This window comes from Medicago sativa, chromosome 4 (assembly GCF_051527215.1).
Source record: "Medicago sativa cultivar Bolivia chromosome 4, Bolivia_mono, whole genome shotgun sequence".
Lineage (NCBI taxonomy): Eukaryota > Viridiplantae > Streptophyta > Magnoliopsida > Fabales > Fabaceae > Medicago > Medicago sativa.
Genome location: NC_140752.1, coordinates 73,060,249 through 73,068,207, shown reverse-complemented (window position 1 = coordinate 73,068,207; position 7,959 = coordinate 73,060,249). Strand labels below are relative to the sequence as shown.

Below are 7,959 nucleotides of genomic sequence, written 5' to 3'. Positions count from 1 at the left end.
TTCGGATTCCCTAGGTCAAGATTTTAATGGTCGTCTGATCTTAACAGTCGTCTGATCTTAATCGCACAATCTATTCCAAATTGAGATCTAGGTTTACATCGGATCATGATCCAAAAAATGCATATTTTTAAGTTACTATTTAAAATATCAAACGTGAATTTGAACCATTCGATTTAAAATGCAAATTTTTAATGTTTTTAAATTAGCAAATTTGAATCAGGATCGTCTAATCTTAATCGAATGCCCACTAATATCTCCACCTTGAATAAAAAGAAAAGGTGAATGAAATGAAACTGAAGTTGGAGAAGAAAAAGAATGATTAAGTATCTGAAAACTTTGCAAGGAGGAAAAGGTGGTAATTGAGTGCTTGATGGAGGCTGAAAAGTTTGTTGTTAGAAAAATATTGAAGGGCTTAAAGGAAAGGAAGAGAGATCCATGCATATTCTTTTGAATGCTGAAAGCTGATCCCTTTTAAAAAATGGTGTCTTTATTTTAATTTTTTTATAAAGGAATGCGATTGTGGAGTAGTGGGGGCAAAGCAAAGGACAAGTTTGGGAACTCCATTATTGCATACTTTCATCTCTATTGTGGTTGTTGTCTTTCTCAAACTGGGCTTAATTAAAAGACAATTTTTTTTCAAGTGACATAAAAAGCATTGTTCTAGTACAACAAATAGGCTTTTAGCCTATCGATTAAAATTAATTAATTAATGAACCTTTTTCATTTCATTCATCCTGCAATGCTTAATTGTAGTACAACGAGATTGGCTAAAATTTTATGCATGCATAAGAATAGACCTAAGAAGATCGAGGAGGCACATTACATTTTTCATATTTATCGTGTAAGTTCTTCTTTTTTTCCTTTTTTCAACACTTCCTCTTCTTTTCATGCATTCAGCGGAAAGTGCGGTAATATGTATTGCCTTTTTCATGTATCCATTCTTATTTGTACGAGTACTTGGTTAAAATATATCTACAGTGATGAATCTACTAAAGATGTATAAGTTAATTCCTCTCAAGAAAAAAAGTCCTAAGTTAATTTGCAATTTCTCTTGTAATATTTCTTGGGCTTCCACTCTCTTTTTTTGTCAACAAAAAGTGAGTTGGATTTTGTAGTGCCCTTACAGATTTATTTATGTTTTATTTGCCAAAAAAGATTTTTATATTGAACTTAGAATTTAATTTATTCCTACCGGACTTAAGATCTCTAAATGGTGGTGTAGAATGGTCTTTGAGTGTAGAACCTTCGTCAGCAGTCTTCGTCTCAAACAGAGAAGGGTAATATTTGCGAAGACACTTCAACACTCAAATTTGTTGACTTGTGATGTTTTTTAAGATAAAATGTATGCGTATCTGGATCAATGTTATGAATTAGTATTTATTGCGTATGTTTAAGGTTTTAGTTGTTAAATTGTTATCTCGCTAGTTATTCTTCTTTAAGGACACTTGCAAACGAATTGAAAGAAGTTATCATTGGATTCCTCTTGGACAGGGGCGGACCTGAGCAGGGCAGGGTGTGGCAATAGCCACACCAGCTCAGGCCCAATTTTTTTTTATATATGTAGCCCAGCCCAATATTTTTATTTTACAGTATCAGCAGTAGAACACCACGTACGCGTTTTCTCTTTTCCTCTCAGCAGAAACACAAACACGCTTTTCCTTCTCCTCTGGTGAATCACAAACAACAAAAGATTCATGATCATCCCATCTCCTATCCATTCTTAGCCGACAACCCATGCCCATCTCCTCTCTTCTTCTCTCTCAGTCTCATGTCAGCTTTGAAATTGATTATAAATGTGAGAATAATTGAATCATGATGTAGAAATTGAATTAAGATAGTAAAGTGATGGAAGTACTGAAATTGAATTTGATTTTAACTTTTAGGGTTTGTTTTGGTTACTAAAATTGATTTTCCCATATAAGTATAACATGGAGGTGCTAAATTCTAATTGGAGTTGAAGTTGAACTTATAAGTATAACACGGAGGTGCTAAATTCTAATTGTCATGTGCCTTCAAATGTAAGTGAATAACAAATGTTTTTCACATATCTGCCTTTGTGTGGCAAACCTGGATCGTGTTATGTTGTGTTTCAAATTTAATATTTATGAACAAATTAAAAATACAACTTCATTTCAATTTATCATTTATAGTTTCAGTTAACCATAAATTAGGTTGTGTTATTGAGAGAATGGAATTTTCGTAATTAGTAAATAGTAATCCATAAAAGAAATTTTGGATTTTTTCTGTAACTTGATTTTGTAATCCATTTGATTTTGGAATTGTAATATTACTAGAATCTCTCGAATTTCCTGCGGATTTACCTGCGGAATCTGGTGAAATTTCCGCAGGAAACACCTTTCCTGCGGATTTTGCCGAGGATTAGCACTCCCAGGTAATACCTTCGTGGGTAATTGTTTCCTGAGGATTTAAAAACCGCAAGAAAATTACCTGCGGAACTTTCCTCAGGAAAAGCCAACAGTATCCGCAGGAAACCTTTTGGTCAGAGTCCCCTGCCCGTGAATGATTCCTGCAAACATGCCGCAGGTAATTCCGCAGCAAATTCCACAGGTAATTCCGCAGCAAAGCTGTTTCGGCAGGAAAATCCTCAGGAATCTGAACTATTCTGCAGAAAAATCCGCAGGAAAGCTCCAGGTACACATGTAGAATATTTTGTTTATTTTCTAGTAATGAATTCCAAAAGCCATTATAAATATCAAATTTAAATTATTTGTTTGATGAAGTAATTTATTATAAAATATAATAGGTAAAAAACCCGACATTAGTCATAAAATACATAAGTCTGTCATAAAATACACAAGTCACCATCAATATGAAGGTGTAAAATATGCATAACATACATTTCAACAAACACTAAAACATGACAAAACACTAGTTATATTAGGGAACATGATACATGTGAAGAAACTACAATGTAAGTTTTCCCTATCTTCTACTCTTAGTCTTGCAGCCTTGTAATTGCCCCGTCTTTTACTCTTTTGCCAATTGTTTCTCAAGCCTTGTCGTTGCCTTCTTCAACTTTTACTCAATCTACAAAACCATATGATTGATCAAACACAAAAAATAATGATGCCTCTGAGAAGAGTAAAAGAAAAACTCTAAAGGCACTTCATTGTTTAGGCATCATGTTCTTTAATTGAAAATTGAAAAACATTTTTCCTTAAAAAGAAAAACAGAATTCTGGTACTAGAGAGTCAGGCACGGACACAACAATAACAGTCATAAAGTTTATGCAAATTAAAGGAACTCACAGTGGGGTCAGACACTTCATATTTGTAGCTATTCAAAGTGGGCAATAACCAAGACAGCAGCATCACACATTATAACAGATATATAAACTAGACAATTGATACAAGAATCAGTATCTTATTCCTAACTCAATGAAATGCAAACACCGCCGAGATCTACCTCTCCATTCACACCCAAATAGAGATGTAGAGAAGTAGGTGCAGCAACATATAAATTACCTCATTTATTGTTATAATCCCTTAAGATAAATCATATATATAGAGAACACAACACAAATGTCAATTTACTCAACAGAGACACTAATATGAAGACTGATCATGCTGCTTTTTCCGGGTGCAATGACAGGATAGAGATGTAGAGAATTTAGATAAAAAGAGATAGACTTGCCTGTAATTGTAGCTGTAGTTGTATGTATATCATATGGTTTTTTGATTGTTGGGAACACCAACCCCAAATCCAGAAGGGACAACTTCATCTCCCCACAGGTGAAGAAACCTTCATTAAATTCAGGGCTCCTCAAAGTTCTTTTAACACAATTTCTGCTATTAGCATCAAATATAGGATCACACTTCAATAACTTGAACACATGCAAGTACCTCAAATTGAAATTATGAAAATAAATAGAACAAGGTGTAAAATATTAGTATAAGATTCATATATGTTATCAGTTTCCAAAATTTTCCAAATTGTAGACATATCTTTATGTTTTCAAACAAAATTTCTGAATTGCAAACCTTCCATAGAGGAGATCTTCCAGCTGCAGTCCAAGTTGTCTGGATATCAAATTGAATAAGAAAAAGTCAGCATCTATCACTAGATACATCCAATTTTCATATTAAACAAATAGACGACTACGATCTCTAATCAATATGTCATTGAAGGAATGCAAAACCTAAAAATAGCACCTATTGGCTTTGAATATAATGATATAGGAACAAAAAACAGAACCTGAAAACATATAGCATTGCAGATCACACTCTCACCTTGATAGTATATCTTGCCACTTCCAGCAGCCCCATCAGCATGCTTCACCGCCTCCAAACCTTCCCTTCAATGACAGAGTTTTGTATGACCAGAATTGGATTCCACGATCGAAAAGTTAAACAAACAAAAACAGGGAAGGAATAAGGAAAACTTTTTAACTTCAAACCAAAACTAAAATTCACTTAGCATTGCTCAAGAGGATCTCACTAAAACCATGCTACAAAATAGACTAATAAGGGCATATAACAGCAACAACATTTACACTCTCAGGCCTCAGCTTTAAATCAGACACATGCAACAATAACATTATTGCAGGGTAACACAAACACTTTATGTACCTTCTCCAAAATTCAATTTTCAGTAAGTAATGAATGAACTAAAAACATTTCACTTGTATTAAAACTGCCACAAAAGGGCATTGGAACTACTTGCAATCTTGAAACAGAATCAACACTCATACAATAGCATTGCAGCACTTGCAATCCTAGGCCAAAGATCAGCACACTCCTTACCAATTGGTCCTGTGATAGCAGAACCTACAATGGACAGCATGACATATATGTTAAAACCCAAATCAAATACCAGCAATGAATTAATCAGACAAAACAGTCAAAAGGTAAAATAATGTAGCAAACTAACAAAAAGACAGGTGGTATGTTTTTTTCTTGTGAAAAAATTAGCATAACCACATTATAACAATAGCCAAAAGGCACTGAAGAAAGTGTACTAATTTAATATGACACTTCAATTTCAATTACAAAAGATCTAAACATATTTGCATGAGCATTAGGTCCCAAGTATATAATCTGAGTTTACTACAGAAAAATGAACAAATGATACCTTTCATTTCTCCCTTAGGATTCACAATAACACCAACATTATCTGCAAAAACCAACATCACATATTAACAAGAGTACAATTAATTCTGTAAGTCGGCTTCTAATTGTTTATCAATAACATCATCATTGAGATCTCCATACAAAATTTTCAAACTTTGTAGATACATACTACACAATATATTGTTAAATAAAAGTTGGATACGATTGTTGCGAGTGGAATTAACAAAGAAAATATTTAATGCTTAATACTTACTCAATGAAACATGTTGATGAAAATACATTCAATAAACATGTTTTGGTAGTCTATAAAGAATATTTTGGTAGTCTATAAAACATTAAATTATGAAAATACATTCAGAAACATGTTGATGTTCAAGGGTGGAGGGTGACAGGAGGTTGTCGACGTAGATGACGTCGATATTGTTGGTTGTGGTGGCGGAGTAAAGAGGAAGGGATAGGTGGGAACATATATGGTAGTTACACGCACTAATACAAGCTATAGAAATAGCTTATATTAGTGATAAGCACTTACATCATAAGCTGCAAATAAGTTTTCCAAACAGGGGGCATAGTGCAATGTATTAGTCAAACTTATGACAACTTATGATTAATGACGTAAACCATTTTCATAAGTTCTCTAAAAATAGCCAAATAGGCCCTGAGATAAGTAAAATAAGTCAATTATTCAACTACCAAACTTATTCCACTACATAAAGTCAAATAAGTTCAAATAAGTAAACTGAAACAGTCCAAACAGGCCCTGAGATACCAAACTCATAGTAGTTTGTAATGTAAAAGTGATATACACTACCACCAAGTCAAATATACATATCACTATCCTATAAGCCCCAATCATAGCAGACAAAGTAAACAAATTCCTCACAATCATTTCATCGAACACTTTATGTGCCTTCTCTAAAATTCAATTTTCAGTAAGTAATGAATGAAAGTGCTGAAACAAATTCGAAATTAGGTTTTAAGCAAACAAATTCTATAAGCCAATCAACTTCAACTTGTACTGTACAAATTTATCAACAACAAATTTTTGGGTACCTGAGATTTGTTTCCTTATAGAGCTTCAAATCAATGCACATTACCTGAAATTTTCGTTCACAGATAAAGCAAAGAATCAATTCAACTTAAATCAAAAAATCAATTAAATCAACAAGTAGTTTCAGATCGGAATAACCTGAGCGAGTAGTTTCAGATCGGAAGGTGTTCGATTGGCGCTTCGACGAATCGGAAGGTGTTCGATTGGAGCTTCGACGAATCGATTGACGATGAAGGATTGGAGCTTCAACGAGCTTCAATCAATGAATGAATCAAAACTGGATCGGAAAACGAGATTGGAAAACGATTGGAGCTTCATGCTGATTGGATCTTCAAAACGATTGGATCAACCAGCTTCATCTTCATCGATTGGAAATTTGGTTTGAAATTTTGTGTTTGAAACGAGAGAGAGAAAGGAATTTGGAAAATTGGAGAAAGAGAGAGAAAGATGGACTTGTGTCTGAAACGAGAAAGAGAAAGGAATTATAATTTGTTTTTTTTCAACAATAAAAAATTAACAATAAAAAAAATTAAAAATAAAACAATTCCGTAGGAAAATTCGCAGGAAAAGGGACCAAGAACAAACCGCAGCAAAAGCCTCAGGAAAAGTGAGCTTTACCTGCAGATTTTCTTGCAGTGAAAAGATCCGCAGAAAATGTCCTCAGGCAGACGTAAACAGCAGGAAAATCCGCAAGTGTTCCTGCGGATTATTTTCCGCAGAAAATTCTGCAGGTAAATCGCTAGATTCTAGTAGTGAATAGTAATCCATTTGATTTTGTATTATTGAGAGAATGAGAGTTTCGTAACTTGATTGAACTTGATTGAATTTTGTTTTATTGTATTTGTATAATTGAATTAGGATGAAGAAGTTTTTTCCGCTTATGCCTAGAGACAAAGCTAGCAGCAGCAGTAGTGAGAGCAACAAAGTTATGGACTTTGAAATATTGGAAACAGACCTAGTAATGATGTGATTTTAACTCATTTTCAACAAATGGAAAATAGAGGATTTACTTTGTAATTTGGATGCTACAACCTCTTTTAATATAGCTTCTTATTAAAAAAAATTATTATTTAATCTTTTGACAAAAATATAGCCCCACTGGTATTGGAAGTCCAGGTCCGCCCCTGCTCTTGGACGGTTTGGATCCTTCGGTTATGCCTTGATCCAATGATGTCAAGGGTTTGTACATACTATGGTCCCTTGTGAGTGAGTTACGTATGACATTCGAATCCAGTCAAAGACTTGAGCCTTGACCCATACCGAAACATGATTTGAATATTTATATTTAAGAGCGTTGCTAAATAGCCCGACGGATTCAAGGCACGAAATTGCACGACATGTTCGATCATAGGCTATATACTTTATCAATGACTTCCTTATAGCTTATGTTATGGATATACTCCCTCCGATCACATTTATAGGCAAAAATATACTTTTTAGGTTCATTGAATATATGATGTATTTGGTCTATATATTGACCAAATACATTAAGTATTCAATGAGTCTAAAAAGTGTTTTTTGCTTATAAATGTGACCAGAGTGAGTATATGCTTTTGAGTGATTTTGTATTCAATGAGTCTAAAAAGTGTTTTTTGCTTATAAATGTGACCAGAGTGAGTATATGCTTTTGAGTGATTTTGTATGTAGTATATATTAAAAAAATACTGTCACCAAAGAAATACATAGATAATCCACCCATTCCAGTTATAAAACACATGCAGAAGTGATTTGGATAAAGATCACCGCATAAGAAAGTGCTTTGTTGTGATTTATCATAAGAAAATTCTAGGAAATGCAACATTTATCATTTTGGATCAA

At 33.7% G+C, this 7,959-nt stretch overlaps 1 long non-coding RNA gene across 11 annotated transcripts; it reads right to left on the bottom strand.

The window, feature by feature from the left end:
- Positions 1–2,727: 2,727 nt before the first annotated feature.
- Positions 2,728–6,907, bottom strand: LOC146931654 (uncharacterized). Of its 11 annotated transcripts, none has more exons than XR_015006779.1 (8): positions 6,760–6,907; positions 6,144–6,600; positions 5,092–5,133; positions 4,764–4,787; positions 4,251–4,315; positions 4,002–4,040; positions 3,655–3,809; positions 2,728–3,048 (listed from the first exon to the last, which is right to left on the bottom strand). It is a non-coding gene; the product is annotated as an uncharacterized LOC146931654 (long non-coding RNA). The 11 variants fall into 11 exon arrangements; XR_015006784.1 differs by having other exon boundaries at positions 4,251–4,310; XR_015006776.1 differs by having other exon boundaries at positions 3,655–3,806; positions 6,760–6,906.
- Between the last annotated feature and the right edge of the window lie 1,052 nt (positions 6,908–7,959).